Below are 19,987 nucleotides of genomic sequence, written 5' to 3' on the forward strand. Positions count from 1 at the left end.
TTCATGCTGTACCTCATGCTGTACTATCAACCATAAAAGTACAATGCTTGAACACTGGTTGGTCACAAAATCACGAAATTCCCACTTGGAGCCCACATTGCTCAAGGTTTCCTAAAACCTCCCTCTCTGAGTAGCATTACTTTAGAGAACCACACTAGCAGTCTGCCTCATGAGATGACCAGACCGTTTGGCCATGTCCTTTCACAATAAGCAGACGACAGTGTCCTACTGGTGAAGAACGTGGATGCTGGGGCCTACAGGGCTATAGTGCTGCTCATTATAGTCCAAAGTAGTCCCAGAATTTAAAACCTAGCCTTATGTAACTGGCAACCAAAAAGAATTAGTCCCAGAACTCACAAACTAGCCTGATGTAATTGTACATGGACAACGCTTATAGTAGCCTCCCCATGACCCCAGGGGTGCATGCCAAGACCCCCGGTGGACGCACGCATGAAACAGCAGGTAGAACCAAACCTTAAATACGCCATGTTTTTTTCTATACATATACACCTATGATAAAGTTTCATTTATAAATTAAACACTGAGATTAACAACAGTAGCTAATAATAAAATAGAACAATTATAACAATATACTGTTATAAGAGTTGTGTAAATATGAACTCTCTCTCAAAATATCTTACTGTACAAATATAAAGCCTGTTCCATCTTAACTAAGCACTTACCATGCACTGTGGCCATAACTTTCGCAATCTGAGGTACAACAGCAAAACTAGCACAAATTTCTTTTTCCTTCTCCACAATTTCATGGATAGAAGATTGGCCCTTACCGTGTAATTCAGAGTACAATTTTTCCTTCTTCCCTTGTTAAGTCAAGAACTTTCACCTTTCACTTAAAAGAAACACTTTACGTCTCCCCTTTGTCATGTTCGAATTGCCAGCACCACTACTCTTGTGCTTCAGAGCCAATCTTAAGTATCTTAGTTTCTCCAGGACAGAACCAAAAATGGATCCCACTGGCTTTGAATATATCTTGATGGGAGCAGAATGGAGGCAGGACACTGGCTGAGGGATGTAAAACAAAGGTGGGGGATCAGGGAAACAGACGGAGGAGGCGATTTCCAAGGTCCACTTGTTTTAGTTATGTATTGCTACATAAAAAGTTATCCCCAAAACTTTGGGACTTAATAATAATTATTTATTGTTTCTCAGGGTTTTTGTGGACAAGTAATGCACAGGGCACAGTGGGGAAATGGCCTGTCTCTGCTCATGGTGTCTGAGCCTCATCTGGGAGACTCGAAGGCCAGGGGATAGAACACCATTGTGCGGCTTTTCCACGTGGCCTTGACTTCCTTACAACATGGTGGCTGAGTTCCATAGGCAAGTATCCTGAGAGAGAGACAGAGGAGAGAGGAAAAAGAAAGGCAGAAGCTGTGTCCTTGTTATGACCTAGCTTCTGAAGTCAGAGCATCACTCCTACCATTCTTGACCAGAACCTCAATTCACAGGATGAGGACCTAGGATCCACCAGTTGGCAGACCCATCTCTAGGTGGTGTAAGTCACACCATAAAAACAGCACATGGAATTGAATAAACCTATTTATATGGCCATCTTTATAAAACACAATCTACCACACCACCTATAGGTAAATCTGAATGGACAACTAGAGGATACAATGCATATGGTAACTAAGATGTTTTTGCACTCTCCCTAAACTCTAAGGATGTTGGGTGTTTTCCCGTAGCAGACTATATTAACACGCCTTTCCACGTGCTGCAGAATAGTGTTATTTTCTGGACAATCTTATTATCAACATCATTAAGCCAGAAGGAAAGGCTCTCAAAATCCTCTTCCCCATATGGCTCCAGACTGGAGTTGGCCGAAAGAGAAGCTTGTGTGAGATCTGGTAGGCAGAAGTGAAGCAGTGGGCACTACTCTCTGAAAGCCATTGAAGTGAGATGTAGCGAGGGACAGAGTCACCGGGCAGGTCCCCTTGCCTTGGCTCTCCTCCACCACGCACCCAGCCCTTCTTCCTCTGCCTCGTGCCCACCACCAGACGCTTGGCTGTGGACCCACAGAGGCAGCAGCTGTATAGATCAGCAGCTTTCTATAGGCATTACACAAGTTCCTGTCCTCACTTCCACTTCAATGGCTGGACATGCTTGATTCTCAGATTTTCCCTACAACTCCAGCTTTTCCACCTGGACAAGCGCTTTGAGAGGAAAAGTTAGTCACTTGTCTTATTCTCCAACTTCCCCTTTTTGAAGTTCACTCCCTCAGCTCCTCCTATGGCTTTTAAAAGTCTAATTCCTATACTAAATCCCTACTTTGATAACACCCACAGTGGCTCTGCTTCTCTAGCTGGACTCTGACTAACAAGAGTTCATATGGAGAATTCATGGGAGCACCGAGTCGGTGACAATGGCAAATCCACATCCTTTCTGTTCAGAGGATGTGAACACTGGGGCACAGAATGGGCTTTTTCCTATCATAGAAGGGCCCAAGCCAAGTAGTTGAGGTGACATTAAACCTAGTACACAGCCCTCTGGAGAATGCCGCTAAGGTGCTTCACTTCGAGCTGTGGGACGGCCACAGGTAAAGAGAAGTAGTCCTCTTTTGGTTTGGTTTGGTTTGGTTTTTTTCCTGTTAATCATGCCTGCATTCCGGGACTTGAGGCCCCATAAAGCTAGGAAATACATACAATCATAAAGGCAGGAAGTATGTCTTGGCAACAGACTAATCTACAACAACATTGCTACTCATCAGCTGTGAGTCCTGAAGGTCACAAAAGCCACACCTTAGTTCACACGGTCATCTAATACCTGAGTATAACAACACACTCCAGACCTCGGGGGAGCAACCTGCCTAACAAAACAAGGACAACAGTGAGCGTCTGTTAGAAAGAGCTTCCTCTGTAACATCGAGAGGACAGAAACAGAAGGGCTTCTGTTCCAAGGTCAGTGTTCCCTTAGTTTTCCCACCTTCCCAGTTTGGCTCCTCTTCCTCAGGCTGCACCTCTCTGATCCCTGCCAGCATGCGTCAGCCAAGCTACCACCTTCCAGACACCCACCTGAGCACTCTGTATCATCGCCCCTCCTTATGGTAACATAGCAAGTGTCTACCACTCATTCAGACCTCAGTCCAGGACCAGAGAAGTTTGCATCTTAGCCCTTCACCTGTAGGAGTAGAACTGCTCTTCTTCGTTACAAAATGTCATGTCAAAACCAAGTCTCAGTCTTAGACCTCCTGAAAGAATGAGCAGAGCACTCAGGAAGGGGCTAGATTAGTGAACCCTTAGTGCAGATAATCAAGTCGTTCTTCTAGCCCAGCCAGAGCTGTCAGGAGAAGTGAAAACCCTTACACACGACAACCTCAGCCTCCATGTCTTTCCCTCAAAGCCAAAGCTTGACATCATCATCCTGCCAACAACGGGCTGAGTACAGGTGGCATTTACTAAATGAAACTATTCATGAAAATAATAGTGTATCATAGAGGCAGTCCTGCAAGAGGAATTAGAACGAGAGAAGGTCAAGGACAAATCACAATCGTTCAAGCCCACTACTGTTTATGCCTTTCTGCCGCCCTCCAGAACATTCTTGTAAATCGCATGTGATCTAATGCAACTAACATCAAAATTGGACAATGTTATCTTGAAACCTTATGAACTGAGTTCCTTAGAAGTCCAGTGCTGGGGCAATACTTACTCAAAAAGATAAGTTAATTATTAGTTTAAATTTTCTTTATGTATGTAAAGCATCAAGTACTGATTTTACATGACCAGGGATGAGACAGACAGAAGAGGAAGAGAAATTCATAAATGAGAGCAGTAGTTCTCAACTGGGGGTAATTTTGACCCCCAGGGTATTTTGACAAGATCTGAAGACATTTTTGGTCATCACAACTGGGAGGGAGGGGGGCTACTGCCACTAGCATCTAGTCGACAGAGGCCAAGGATGCTGGTAAACATTGCACAATACACAAGACTTTCCCCTCCCCAAATAACAAATAATCATCTGGCCCAAAATGTTAATAGGTCTTAGATGGGACAACCCTGGACCAGAACTACCAAAAATCAACTTATATTCTTTTCAGCAACCATGAATTTTAAATATAGTGTAACACTTCTAAATTCACACTTCGAGCCTCCTTCATCCTCCTTAAGCTCGTGTTCCAACCATAATTGATATATAGAAAATAATGGAGTGATATCTTCTAAAAGCTTAGGGAGAATAATGCTTCACCTAAAATTCTATACTCAGCCAAACTATCTTTCAAGAGTAGGAGAAAAATAAAAATAATTTCAGACATAATAAGAATACCTATAAACTCTACATAAACAAAGATCTCTGTATTTAGAGAGGCAAAGGTGTTTATGTGTGTAATATAAATATAAAATGGTGTATAATCACCTCTAGTTGTATACAACACATGTATATTGCATGTATGTGTGTGTATATATTTATATAATTTTAGCTTCTAAATCAGGAGAGGAACAAAAGGAGGGATTATGCATAAAACTCTGACAAAAGAAAGAAAGAGGAGGGATAAAGAGAAGGAAGGAGGGAGGAAGAAAGGGAGGGGCAGGGGAAAGGGATGACAGCCAAAACCGCAAACGAAATAGTAGAAGCAGGTCCAAAGGTACCAATAACCATAATAAACATAAAAAGAGTAAACCACCTGTTAAGTGACGATCAAGAAAAACTACACAGTTTACAAGAAACACATTAAAATAAAAGCAAACTGAAAGTTTGGAAATAAAGGACTAGAAAAGAAATACCATGAAGATATTAATCCAAAGAAAGCCCATGTTTCAAACATGACTGTCAATTTCCTTCTCTGTAAAGCAGCGATAATGATGCACCGTAATGCTAGTCTCCCAAGATTGTTGTGAAGATGATATGTGTGTAGCACAGGCCTGATACGTAATAAATACTCAATCCCTGTTGGATTTAAATCTCTCTTCCTGAAACAGTATGCTGGGAACCTCCACACCAGCTAAAGACTGTTCCTCCCCTTATAGGCAGACGCCTTATCCAGGAAGCCGGCACCACCCTTTCCTGAGTTGGTGACATCAGCTTCCAGACCACTTCACTATTTCCATACTGGGAAATCGGCAGCTTAGATTCAGGAATAAAGTGTCTGCATTAGGTGTGAATGCCTGCCGAGGCAAGGGATTCAGGGAATTTCACAGGTGCACTAGGGAAACATAGAGACTAAAATCAGAGCTCCAGAGCCCTGGGATTCTGGAGGGAAAGACGTGTGTTTTCCTTACACTCCGTTTTCATCAGTGTTGACTATTACCAGTAGATGAGTACACTGGGAGAAATAACTTTCATGACTGAAAGAATATCTTCAAAAAAAAGAAGTCTGACCCTACTGTGATTTACAGAATGCACTAAAACCCTAAAATCCTGCTGGATGAAGAGATATAAAATGTAAATGTTATTATAGCTTTTAGAACTTTCAAATGGCAATACTTTAAATTCAAAACATTGCCTTATACTTTAGTCTGAGTATTTCAATTTATAATCTTCAGCATAGTAGTCCTATGACAATAGCATTCAGTGACATTTGGAAAGGCAAACTTTAACAACAAATGTAAGTTTGGTTTTAACTTTAAATGATATGAAAACTATGTCTGCTTAGATATAAGGGGTGCCAGGCCTTCTGATCGCTTTTTTTATTTGTTTGTTGCTTTGTTTTTTCTTTCTTATCTTTTGAAAGATTCCAAATCAGATATTTTCTTTCACTATCATGTTTAGCACGAAAATACTTTCCAGCCCTTCTCCCAACCCAGTGTCTAAGCAGTTGCCACTCTGAATCAACACTTCCCCAAATCTTGGAGCTAGCATGTAATGAGCCACTGGCTCTCACACCAAACCTACGTGAAAAATTTAGCAAGATGTCCTCTGCTTCCTTTTGATGTAGCAAGGGGAAAAAGATGACTTCCCTCTTAGGAACTGGGAAAAGGGTCAATAAAAATCAAAGGAAATATTTTCAATGGAAGGAAAGGGAACACATCACACTTGTAATATCTTCTCTCTTGCTAGACCATAAGCCCCATGAAGACAAAATCCATTGCTAAACTCGCAATAATAATAATGCCTTAGGCAGTAAAGTTCTATAACAGACAGCAGAAAGCGCTCTGGCTGGTAAAAGAGCAAAGAGGTATCAGGAACTCATAAAATTATTGAAAGTCAATAGATTCTAGGCTTTTAGGAAACATCTAGAACCTCAGAATCATTTTTCCTCTGCAAGAAGCTACTAATGCAGGAGGCCACTGACCACAGGACCACACTGCCTCCATGTCTCAGAGAAACAGAGCTACGAGAGATGATAAATCTAGACGACAGGAGTTCTTGCAGGGATCTGACCTTACACAATGGTGTGAATTGTTCAATGATTTCTGTTTGACTGTTGCTCCTGTACCTGGTGTTGGAGCCTGACTGCTCCAGGTCAGCAGGGCAGACAATTAGGAAGGCAATACAGATGTGAAGCAGAAGAGAACAAAGATAATCTGGAACCGGTAAGAATGCGCGCTGGAGCCCACAAACAAAACCTGAAACCCACATTGGTCTCATCGCTTCTATAAGCCTCCAACTTCAATAATGGGGTGTCTTGCAGGAGAAGCTGGCATCCTTTTATACACAAACTTGACCTAGGAATTGGAGAAGCTAGAGGAGGGGAATCTAGAGTTGATGTGGGCTCAGTTACTGCCCCTCACCAACAAGGTGAACCGGCAGATAACCACAACATGCACAAACTGCAGCCGTGCCTGGTCCTGAAGATGACCAGAACATGGCTACTGCTTTACTTCCACCTTCCAAAGTTCATGCAAGATCACACAGTCACCAAGCCATAATTATGCAGGGAAGGGAATTCTGAGAAATGTAGTTCAATTTTTGCTACGTTAACAGAGTACAAATCCACTACACTCTGCCATGAAATGGATGCCTTGCTTCTTCAGTTCCAAGTCAAGACTCAAACAGATGCATTGGATAGAAAGACTCTAAATCATTTATGGCCCCCAAGCTGCAAGGGAGTCTAGGAAATGCAGTTCTTTTAGCTTTATGGAGAGGCATAATAGAGATTGGAAGAGATGTTGAGCTAGCCAACATATGACATCTGTTACAGTAACCAACATTTATTGAATCTTTTCTATGTGCTATGTGCTTAATATTTTACATCTATTATTCTAATTTATTATAAGGCGTAAGGCTCACATGAAAATGGAGGCCGAGAAGTCCCACGGTCTGCCATCTGCAAGCTGGGGATGCAGGAAAGCCCACAGTGTAGTTTGAAGGCCTGAGAGCCTAAGAAGTAGAGAACCAATGCTGGAGATTCCAGTTTGAGTCTAAAGGCCTGAGAACCAGAAGCACAGAGGACAGGAGATCAACAGCCCAGGTTAAACAAGCAAACAGAGAGTGAACTGAACCTTCCTCTGCCTTTTTGTTCTATTCAAAACCTCAACAGATTGGATGAGGCCCACCCACATTGGGGAAGGCCATCAGCTTTACAGAGTTCACCAATTCAAATGCTAATCTCTTCTGGAAACACCCTCACAGACACTTCCAGAAATAATATTTAATCAGATACTGGCCATCCTGTGGCCCAATTTGACACATGAAGTTAACCATCACAGAGCATGATCTGATAAGTGCCAATTAGCAAACCCAGATGGGATTCACACGGATTAACCCTCCCTTTCCTATAACTGTTCTCCCTGACTCTGCTGGGCAGCCTCCCATCCCTCTACTTAGTCCCTCATCCTCTCTTTAAAATGCCCAGTGACCTCTTTATAAAATCAAAGTTGAGTTGAGTTCAGTTCTGCTGGATTATTTTCCCTACTGCAATCTTCTATCATTGATTAAAATCTGTCTTTACCACTTTAATTAGCATCCAGCTTTGTCTTTGACTATACTTAAATATTAAAATACAATGACTTTCAAAACTGCTAACTTAAGAGGTAAAATTATCCCCCTTTTTTAAAGGACTTTGAAAGAAAAATCTATGAAGAAGGGTAAAAAAAGAAAAGGAGAAGAAAAAGAAAAGCCATACTGGTTATTCTAATATTAAAATGACTAACACCACTAAGTTTATAATGGAAATTCTGATGCTAATAAAATTGTGATAAGTTGTAATAAATGTGAATTTTTTGAGCTCCTTCCTCAGAAAGAAATACACAGAGCCACTGCAAGACTTCTTTCCTTCATTTACCCACTCAAAAAATTGTATTGAGTACCTAGTATATCAAGAACCAAGTAAGTAGACAGAATAACCTGGCAGCCGAAAGCAATATAGAACTCAAGCTTAATAAAAGAAAAGAGAAAACAAAAAAAAAACAGGGCCATGCATAATTTGTTATTTTTTATTATTATTACATCTTACTAACATTTACTGAGAACCTAGTAAGTACCAGCATGGTCTTAAGCAATACACATATTACAGAAAGGCATGCCCATCCCCAGATCATTTTATCAAATGAAGTTATTTCAGCTTCTGACCACTCCTAGTATTCTTTCGCATAGCTTCACACTCTATTGTTTCTCTCTTATCAAAGCAAAAGAACATGGCGTGTTAAATTGTTCCCTTCACTGTGTATTGTCTGGTAGTATTCTGATAAAACCTTGGGTTAATCTAAATTTATCTGACCTGGGAAAGTCCACTAGCACTGCCATCAGATTCAAAAGATGCATAGCACGAACCCTCCATGTGCCACAGTTAGCTTTCTCAGAGCTACAAAATAGTTCTGGCTGGACGACGCTCCTAGGAGTGACACCATCACTTTCAGTTTTCGGGAATGACCAGTTGGCTGGGCCCACTGGAGGCCCAGGAGCTGCATAGCTCTCCTGTGGTTTCTAATGCCAGAGGGTGACACTGGGGCAAGGACTGGCTTTGCTACTAAGGTTCCTTCACTCCCAAGACTGTATCTCTAGCTGCCACCTCGAGGACCAGCAATTCTCTAAAGTCACTTTTCTGAAGTTCTCTTCTCAATACCTTTTCTTTGGATTGGTTGAGAAGCACTGATATGAGGGATAAAATTGGATGGTCACTTGCTCAGGCTCCTGGGAGCTTCTAAGCTGACTAAAGTTCTGAACCCAAAAATGTAGAATCTTAAAGCAAATTCCAGCACAGAAGTCAACAATTCTCAACATAGTGGTCCTACTATCACTGTAGCAGGCAATAGGACACAGACCACAAGAGAAAACTGTAATATCACTGCCCACCTGTGTAATGGGAATAATACCCCTTGGAAATCTCTGTAGTGCAGTATTTGAATTAGTATTACCAAAATGAGGACCTTTAGCAATCTTTAGTGGCTTGGAGAAATTCAATTTACCTGAAGACTAGGTTTAAAAAAAAAAGTTTTTAACAGTTTGGAGAGTCCTTAAAAAACCAAAAATAGACTTACTCTATGATCCAGCAATCCTACTCCTGAATATATATCCAGAGAAATATCTAATTTGAAAGGATGGATGCACCCCAATGTTCATAACAGCACTATTTGCAACAGCCAAGACATGGAAGCAACCTAAATGTCCATCAACAGATGAATAAATAAAGCAGATGGGATGTATTTATACACAATGGGATACTACTCAGCCATAAAATAGAATAAAGGAATGCCATTTGCAGTAACATGGATGGACCTAGAGAGTGTCATACTAAGTGAAGTAAGCCAAAAAGAAAGAAAAATACCATATGTTATCACTTAATGTGGAACCTAAGAAAAATGACACAAATGAGCTTACTTACAAAACAAAGACATACCTGCAGACATAGAAAACAAACATGGTTACCAGGGAAAAGGGAGTGGAGGGATAATTTGGGAGTTCGGGATTTGCAGATACTACCTACTATATATAAACTAGATAAACAACAAGGTGCTACTGTACAGCACAGGGAACTATGCTCAATATCTTGTGATAGCCTATAATTGAAGAAGAATAAGAAAAAAATATGTGTATGCATGTGTATACACACACACACACACACATATAAAACTGAATCACTATGCTGTACACCAGAAATTAACACGACACTGTAAACCGACTATACTTCATACAGAAGTATTCATAGAAGGCACTCTTGGGTGTGAAGAAAGCAGTGACCACAGAGAAAAGATCAGTCCAGCCCTGCAACTTCAAAGAGGGCAGCAAGTCAAGGGGAGTTCTGAGACGGAGTTGTATGGGGGGTTGAGAACCTTTACCATAAAAATGGCTGAATTTGAGGATGTTGAAGGGAGGGGAAGCAGAGAAACGTATTCAAAAGAAACAAAGCTTTTCTCCACAGAGAAAGCACACATTTTTCGGAGAGGCCCAAAACTTCATGAGGAAAAGGTTGTTATTATTGTTTGCTCTCTCCTATCGCAGCAGCCTAGCTGGGAAGCGATAGAGTCAGCTAGAAAAACACAATGCGGCCTTCTGTTCGAGGGGAAATGGAAAAAAAAGGAGGTCCAAGGTTGCCTCCTTCTTACCCACCCTTGAGGCACATTTTTATACCATTGTTGGACTTTGCAGTTTTCTTCTGGTTGCCATGGCATCAGAGAGACAAATGCCTTGCTTCCATTTTAAAGCTGAATTCCCTGACAAACAAAATTGTTTCCATTTGAGAATATTCTCACCCTCACACTCCAACAGAGCTGCTTTCAAAAGAACGTGTCTTTTAAAAGTGTGGATGAAAATTCATTGCATTCTTCTAATTATAGAATCTATTTTTCTTTTTTGAAAACACAAAGAAATGCAGAAAAATATTTTTTAAATGAAATGAAATGTCCCTATGAGCTCTTCACTGACAGGTGACCAGTGGCCCACACATTTGGGCCCATTTATTTCAGATATGTTTTTTGTTTTATGCATTAAAACATTGTAGCTCTATTACGTATACAGCTGGGCATGCTCTTTTGTCTCCACTTTATAGCCTATAGATACATCCTTCTAAAGCAGAGCTATAAAACCCAGAGATGGTCTTTAGCACTTTTCTCGCTTGCATCTCACATACTCTTACCTAAAGAAGAATTTAATAAGACAGCAGTCTGGCCTTTGTGTCCCCATGAATCTAAACACCTGAGAGAAGTTAGCAGCAGGAAAGGATGAGTTAACTGTTAGGAAATTCCTGTTTGCTTTCCATTAATTCATGCCATTAAACAGGGAGTAGGGATAGCTTTATATAGGGTTTGTTTGAACCAAAACAAATCTGAGAAAGTAACTATAAAATGTCTTGGGTTTTTTCAATAACACAAGTTCTCCACAAGTACCAGAGTTCTTTACAAGTACTAATTCACTAGCCCATTCATTCTTGCAAAACAGATCAAGATTACAAGGCGAGTCTCACACGGCAGGAAACTGGACTCTGAAGGGTATAAAAACCTCAACGAAGAAGTGTGCTGTAGAGTGGAAATTGTATCAGTTTTGCATCAAACAAAAGTGGTTTCAAATCTAAGCCTGCAATTTAGTAGATGTGTGACCCTGAACATGCGGTTAAAACTCCCTAAGTCTCAATTTCCTTATCTCTACTAATCTGAATGGGAAAACTACCCAGCCACAGGACTGCAGTAGGAATTAAACGAGATGAAATATGGGGGAAAATGCCTTACATGGTGGCTGACACCCAGTAGGTGCCTGGTAAGTACTATACCCTTCTCAATGGCAACCTGAGATAAACTTAAACCTCTACCTCCGAATCACACTGTCTCTGTAAGCAATGGTGTTTATGTTATTTGTTGGATAAGTGATTAGTGATTCTATGTTGTTTCTCAGTTCTACATTAACAAATATTCTTGGTTAACCCTGCGTCCATTCTCCTTTCAGTAAAAGTTATGTAACATAAGAAGTTTCTAATGAAACTTAAGAATCAGGAAGAGGAATATTCATATTTCTAATACGTTCCTTTATTCTAAATTTCCAGCTCAGTAGAGGAAACGAGTTCATTTGTGTACCATCAAAACCAAAAGAGAAAAAAAGACTTCCCCTGTTCACTATTCAGAAATCTCCTTAACTGTTCTACCAGGACCTCCAGCATCAAGATTAAACAGAAAAGAAAAAAAAAAATTGCGTTTCCACACATTTCATATCAATAGAAGGATGTTGAAATTGTGCTGGTAAACAGCATAAGGAAGCTAAAACCTCATTAGAACTTAACTGTTTTATAATTAACCTTACTGAACGCAGATGTGGTCAGGGGTTTGCTCAAGAGATTTTTGAAGATTAAGAGATTAAATCAAACCAATTATTTACTAAACCTCCTGAAAATATATAACAGGCACCAAAAAAGTTCTCATTTTTTAATATTGCCGGGATCGGTCTAAGTCCTAATAAAAATGTGATTATTTTTTCTTTGGTATGTTATATTTAGTTAGCATGTGTCAATCAAAGTAACCAAAATCAAAACCACTTATAGAGGTAAATCGATGTACCATTGGAAACTGGAATAATTCATATGCCATATTTATATTCACCCTAAGTACAAACTACTACTGCTATTAGAAGATTGATGATTAGACAGATAGCAAAAACTACCTTTGAACCATTTTTTAAAAATAGTATTTAGATATATATTGCCCTAGGCTACCGAGATAATCTATAAACTCCTATCAGTCAGTGTCACTTTACAAATGAAGAAAACAAACTCAGAAAAGTTTTGTGATTTGGCTAATGATCTAAAGCCTTGAAAACCAAAATTCAAATGTTTAGCTTTTCTTCCTGGGACAATGATGAGTCGTTGAAAGTTTTTGACCATGAAGGTTACACCGTCTCTAAGATGTCTTCGGAAAATCATTCAGAAAAGTGTGTGCAGAATAAACTCAAGGAGGGAGAAATTAGTGATAGGAAGGTAAAACAGAAGACTAATGAAATAATTTAGCAAAGGGGTAATTTTAGAGAGTGTTATATGACAGATTTGCTTCCACTAAAAGCAGTTTCGTTTGTTTTGGTTTCGGTCTTTTTGTGGTTGTTTTTTGTCACCCCTACCCCATTAGAAATTCCTTTTCTATTGTCTTTTCTTCTTTAGAGGAAACCTGGCCCCTGGCCCGCCCTCTTCCTCCCCGGTGCACTCTTGGAAACCCCTGCCTTGTGACATCTTATTCTCACTTTAGATTCCAGCCTCTGGTTCTGAAACTTCTCTGTCTGTAGCTATAGGAGCAGATGTCAGGATTGGGCATAAGGTTTCATATTCACCCCTCCAGCCTTTCCACTTGAAGTCCACACAAATCTGGGCCCCCTAGAGAAGACGCCTTCATGTACAGCCTCAGACTATAAATCCTTTGTGAGGTTATCTCTCAGCAAAAGAGACACGGAATATCTGTCATCCAGCATTCCCAAGTAAGGCTTGACTTTTTACTCCACAAGATCTTTCAAACTGAGATGGATTTCTCTGCAGTGAGAAATCACAAATCCACAAAAGAAAAGACATCTTGGTTAAATCCAATTTTTAGTGAATATGGATGAAGCTTCTATAAACATTTATTTACAGATTTGTATTTGACTAGAGGTTTCAATTCAGTTTGGAAAGACCTAGGAGTATGATTATGGGATCATAGTGTAAATCTATGTTTAACCTTATGAGAAACTGCCAAACTGTCTTACAGGGACCTTTTAAAATATTATAATACAGACTGCAGAATAAAAATAATTTTTAAACTAGTTCAGCTATAAAATTAGATTGTAGCATTAATAGTTTATTATTGGGATAGTGACCAAGATGGCAGAGTAGGACAACCCTGGGCTCACTTCCTCCCATGGGCGCACCAAAATTACAGCTATTTACAGAGCAACAATCAATGAGAACAACCTGAAGACTAACAGGCAAGGTCTTTTAAAACTGAAAATATAAAGAAGAAACCACAATGAGATGGGTAGGAAGGACATAGACACGGTATAGTCAAGACCCACACCCCCAGGTAGGTGACCCACAAAGGGGAGAAATAGCACCATCACAGAGGTCCTCCCCATGGAGCGAGGAGTCCAAGCCCCACATCAGGCTGCTCAGCCCAGGAGTCTTGCACTGGGAGATGAGGCCCAGAATGTCATCTGGCTTTGAAGGCCAGCTGGGCTTGCTTTCAGGAGACCCAGAGGGCCATAGGAAACAGAAACTCCACTCTTACACAGTGCACATAAAATCTCACACCCTCCAAGACCCAGGACAGAAACAGCAGTTTGAAAACAGTCTGGCTCAGATCCACTTGCTAATCTTAAAGAGCCTCCCAGAGAGGCAGGAAGCAACTGGGATTCCCCCTGAAGATACAGATGACAGTGGTCACCATTTGGGGGAGCTCATGCTACCATGAGGACACTGGTGTTGGCAGACACCATTTTGGAGTCCTCCCTCTCACTGACTAGCACTGGGACCGGGCCCCACCCACCAGCCAATCAGCAATAGTCCTGGGACCTCCACCCCTGCAACAAAGCCAAACAGCCAGCCACCTGGGGAAAAAGCCCCGCCCACCAGCAGGCCAGCAGTAGCTGTAGGCGCCCATTTAATCCCAGGCACCCCAGGACTCAGCCCTGCCCAGCAGAGAGCCAGCCCTAACCCTGAACCTGGCCTCACCACCAGTGGGAGGAAGCAGCCCTAGGGCCCCCCTGGCCCCAGCCTCACACAACAGAGAGAGATGGTGTATATATACTGTGGAATATTACACAGCCGTCAAAAAGAATGAAATCTTGCCATTTGTGACAACATGTGGAGGGTATTAGGCTAAATGAAATAAGTCAGACTGCAAAAGATGAAAACGGTATGATTTCACTAATATGTGAGATCTAAAAAATAAACAAATGAACAAATATAAGAAAACAGAAACAGAGTAATAGATATAAAAAACAAACAAGTGGTTGCCAGAGGGGAGGGAAATGGGGTGAAGGAGATTAAGAGGCAAAAACCTTCAGTTAGAAAATAAATGAGTCATGGGTATGAAACGTGCAATGTGGGGAATATAGTCAATAACTATGTAATATCTCTGTGTGGTGACAGATGGTAACCAGACTTATCATGGTGATCATTTTGTAATACATAGAAACACTGAATCACTAAGTTGTGCACCAGGAACTAATACAGTATTAAAGGTCAATTATATTTCAAAAACAAATAAACAAACTCTTCAAAAAAAAGATCAGATTTGTGGTTATCAGAGGTAGAGGGTGAGGAAGGGGGAATTGGATAAAGGTGGTCAAAAGGTACAACCTTCTAGTTATGACATAAATAAGTACTAGGGATATAAGGTACAATGTGATAAATATAATTACCACTGCTGTATGTTATGTATGAAAGTTGTTAAGAGAGTAAATCCTAACGGTTCTCATCAGAAGGAAAAATATTTTTTCTTTTATTTCATATCTATATGAGATGATAGATGTTCACTAAACTTACTGTGATAATCATTTCATGATGTATATAAATCAAATTATTATGCTGTACACCTTAAACTTATACAGTGCTATACACCATTATAGCTCAATAAAACTGGAAGAAAAAAGAGTTTATTATCATAATTTTAAAAACCATTCTAGTTTAAAAAAATGTCTACAACTATAACTATTGGTGACTGGAGGATCTCAGGCCAATTATGTACAGCTAACACCATCTGTAAATAGTGTTGTATTTCCTATATACAAAATTACCAGGTTAAATAGCCTTTGCCTTGAGGCTATTTGTAGCCAATGTAGCTAATTCATAAAGACAAACTAATTTCAGATGAAGAATATAGCAATTCTCTAGAAAGGATATTGAAATTCTATAAATATTAATGAGCAGCTTGTTTGTCCTACTTCGAAGCATCATGCCTCTCAAATATAAGCTCACTAGACTGTTAATTTTAAGAAAAACTGAATGATAGTCTTTCAGAATTATCAGTAAGCCCTTCTTTTGTAGATCATACATCTTACATGGCACTTTTCCATTGACCTTCTGATTGAGGTAAATGATTCCTAAAATATTTGGAAGTTATTCTTAAATCATCCTCAATCTTCTTCAAGTTCAACCACACACACTTTAAGTATTTTTCTAAATCTGTTTGCTGAAATTTCAGCTAAGTTGTCATTTCTTTGAAAGGCAAGGCTATTTCTTTCACTTATTTACTCTCTCCTACAGCTCCAGAAAGTCTGAAGACAATTAAGCAGGGATTTTCAACTACTTAGCTGTGTAACTTATGTGCAGATGACCTTTTGTCCTCTCCCTCAAAGAGAGAAGATGAAAAAAAATAGTAGATTATCAATACAAATAAAACGTATTTTCATGTTCCTATTACCTCCTCTGTCCACGAAGTCATACAGTTTCCAAACAGTTAAGTATGGACTGTAATTCTAAATGTATTTATTAAAATACATTTCTCCCACTCTTGTCTTCCCCCACCAAGAAAATGACAAAATTGTAGACTTAACCATTCTAGAACTTGTCTGTGCCAATAAATTTTACGCAGATTAAAGTTTTTTCAATTTTAATGAGAACCCTGCTTGTCACTCTACAACCTTATTACTGTGAGTAACTTTTCGATCTTTATATCAAGTTAGCGTCAATGTAGATCAACAAAAAGAACTGGGAGAGATAATTGCTTCCTTGAGTTTAGACCCAGGACCAGTTTCACAGGTGTGCAAACTGTGTGTGGTCAGTCTCCACACTTAAAGAGCCCTCACGTTTCATTCAGTGCTCTGCTGTCTCTGTCTTCGAATTCTTAGTAACTTTTGAATTGAGAGCCCTCTCATTTTCATTTTGCACTGAACCCTGAAAATTATGTAGCCAGTCCTGTCAAAATCAAATTTTAATAACTAATCGAGACCCTGCAAGGACACTGTACAACTGTACATATTTTTTTCTCCTAACAGAATCTATTTTTAGGGTTATAGCCTCCTGAATCAGCCAGCTTGGTTCTGCAAAGACTACAGTTCTGTAAATTCCTCTCTCCTTATTTGTCAGGGATGAGGGGAGGGGAGGGGAGGGGCAGAGTGGGGAGGAGAGGGGAAGAGTGGGGAGGGGTGTTATAGCCTAAAAGCTTCTTTGCAGTGTTTATATTTAGATTGGACCTTTCTAATGGTCCAGATTAATGAAGAGGCTTCTGATTTAAGGCGCTACATCTAGTAATCTGTTCCCAGACGTGAAATCAGAGAGAACAAGGTGTTATGGATGAGATTTGGCAATAGGAGATTTGGGTGTGAGTCTCATATTCACTACTCACCAGGATAATTTAAACACTAAAGGTCAGTTATTTTTTTTAATTCAAATAGTGGCGATAATAATACCTCCCTGCGAGTTTTTTTAAAGTCAGAAAAAAAAAAAAAACCTAGAACATGATACATACTCAGTATTATTGTGGAACTGTTCTGTGTATAAATACACACACCCTGGGGTGACTAAGACTTTAAAGACTCCTTAAGTCCTCTCTTCTTGGACCATTTTCACTTCAGGGCTCTCTTCTGCTTTGTCATGTTGCCATCAAGATTCATCACATGTATTTCTAGCCTAGCTGAAAAACACAAAGGGATTGAGACTAGGTTCCAGCATGCAGGTTCTTTACACTTGGCAGATCCTTACTAAATTGTTTGAAAAATGAATAAAAAGAGATAGTGGAAGTGCATCAGAAACAACCTTTACTCACAGTTTTTTCCAGAACCGCTCTCGCTGCCTCGCCGCAGCCTGGAAATCTGCGCCTCTCCCTCCTGGGTGGACTGCCGCGGGTTTCTCCTTCTGCTCACTATTTAAGACGGTAGAAATAAGAAGACAGTTTTTTTAATCTAAATTTTGCTTATAAATCTTTACTTCTCCTTGGGAAAAAAATTGTATTTGAATTAATCATCATTCCTGGGACTACTAAATAACATGGTTTACTCCATTTAAAAAAATCTAAATTTTCTATAAAGAACAAACTAGGGATTACCATCACAGGGGAGGGGCAACAGAGGAGTGGGGGAGTGGGAGGCACAAACTATTGGGTGTAAGATAAGCTCAAAGATGTTCTTCAACACTGGGAATATAGCTAATATTTATAGTAATAACTGTAAATGGAAAGTAACCTTTAAAATGGTATAAAAATAAAAATATATATAAAAATATAATAAACTGAAAAAAATCTAAATTTTTAATGTCTTTATACTGAAGAAATTAGATTAAAAATTGTTTCATGCTATTATTATCACCAAATGATGTAATTAAATTCCAAAAGGATGCCTTCACAGAGGACATTCAATGTCAGATTTGTTCAGAGCTATTTATAATTAAGTTTCAGTTGATGAAGGTCATAAGTAAACAATCTAGATGATTTATCAAATTCCACCATCAAAATTTACCCTGCCACAGTCACTGGTGCATTGAAACTTTGACTCAATGGCTTTCATTGTGTGCACTTGATTGTTGACATTGGCCCTTGAGAGGAAATTGTATTAAATAAGAGACTGGTGTACCAGGGTGCACAGCCTTAGAGCCGGCTCTCTCAACCTACCTTAAAAAGTTCAATTCGCTTAAAACCAGTTAGAAGATTAGCTTGTCCTGTAAGACTCTGATCAAAGTTCTCAAGCTACAATAGGTTATTTCAATCTATTTTGTAAATTTGTTCGTATGATATGACTATGACTAGTATTACCAATATTACTTCCCAGAGTAAAGACATCAATCCTGTTACTTAATGAACCTGTTTTCCATTAAAATTATCATTGAGTTTTAGACTTAGAACCTTTTTAACTATCTCATCCATACCCTTTATTTTACAGTTCAGAAAACCGAGACCTGATGATTCAAGTGATTCGATCAAATCTTGCAGCATGTTAATTGCAGGCTTGGAGCTAGAGTTTGTCTCCTGGCTCCCAGGACTCGCGTTCCCTTCGTTAGGAACCGAGGCCGCTCTAAAGCTTATTCCACCTGTCTGTGCCCTTTGCTGAAACTGCCTCTGGCTCGCTTGCCTCAGAATCCACTCAATACATCAGAGAAGCAAGAGGCTCCAATGTAGATGACAATCTCAGATACAGTGAGAATAAACATTCTCCCCACATTTGGGTAAAGATTAGGAAAATAATACTTTTAAAGTATAAAAATTTCCCCCAGGGATTTGCAGCATTTATAGGACATCACATGTCTAAACGTCAACAGATTGCAGGACCAGGGGGCTGATGTCAGCTGCCACAAATATAAAATATTGCACAGCAAAGTAATTTCCAGACGGCTACACCAAGTTGGCAAGATTTGAACTTCTTTGCCTCGTGTCTTCACCATTTTGTCGAGGGTCTGGATATGCAATTGTTCAAGTACGTCTTGTTTTGTTTTGTTTTGTTTTGCCAAAACCAAAATACACATGAAAGAGTCTTGAGATCTTCTTAGAAACTCACAGAGGTAACCCTGGCTGTAGCAGGGTGTGTGACACGAGGGCCAAGGGAGCCGTTCAAATGTTTAAAACACATTGGTCTTTCTCCCAAATCTCATTCTCACCATAGCACCTAGCTCAGCACTCCCGCATCCCTCGTTCATCACTAAAGACTTTTGGAGTCTAGCATCACATAGGAACTTGTTAGATGTACATTCTCAGGCTCTACCTAGACCTACTGATTCAGAAACACGGGGGGTGGGGCCCAGCAATTTCTGTCATAATAAGGCCTTCAGCTGAGTCTCAGTCATATCAAGGTTTGAGAACTGCCAGTCTATCCTATATCCCTTCACCTTAGTTGTCATTGGTAATAGGAGAAGCATGAGGCAATAGTCAGGGTTTGAAAAATAATAAGGGTTTAGAAAAAGTCTAAAACAGCTGCTGTAAGGAATTAAATGAGAATTAAATAAAAGTTCAACAAGTGAAAAAAAAATGTCCTGTAATAACAAAGATTTAATTGAATTTAGTTAATCCAGTGTGAAAAATTTTGCATCTCATGTTATGGTCCCTGAGTTAAGATATAAAGAACAGATGGGGTGGGGGGAAGACAAGGTAGAGTGTAGGCAAGTGTAGTGAATTTGTATTATGTCAATTGAAGTAAATTTCCAACAATTTCCTTCCCTACGCAGGACCGGGTGAGTCTGGAGCACAAAAGACATTTGTATAACATTTGAAAGGTGAAAGAGAAAGAG

The 19,987-nt window shown here is 39.8% G+C and overlaps 1 protein-coding gene across 18 annotated transcripts in view; it reads right to left on the reverse strand.

Moving 5' to 3' along the window:
• Positions 1-19,987, reverse strand: part of FRRS1 (ferric chelate reductase 1) — a 342,186-nt gene that overhangs the window by 151,961 nt on the left and 170,238 nt on the right. For 17 of the 18 annotated variants that reach the window (XR_012509148.1, XR_012509146.1, XR_012509147.1 and 14 more), the window contains one exon: positions 17,541-17,636. The gene's annotated coding sequence lies outside the window, so the exon portion shown is untranslated. Of the gene's footprint in view, positions 1-17,263; positions 17,409-17,540; positions 17,637-19,987 lie in introns of those variants that run through there. The other variant, XR_012509133.1, reaches the window with a different exon arrangement.

The sequence above is a fragment of the Camelus bactrianus genome, chromosome 9 (assembly GCF_048773025.1).
Source record: "Camelus bactrianus isolate YW-2024 breed Bactrian camel chromosome 9, ASM4877302v1, whole genome shotgun sequence".
Taxonomy (NCBI): domain Eukaryota; kingdom Metazoa; phylum Chordata; class Mammalia; order Artiodactyla; family Camelidae; genus Camelus; species Camelus bactrianus.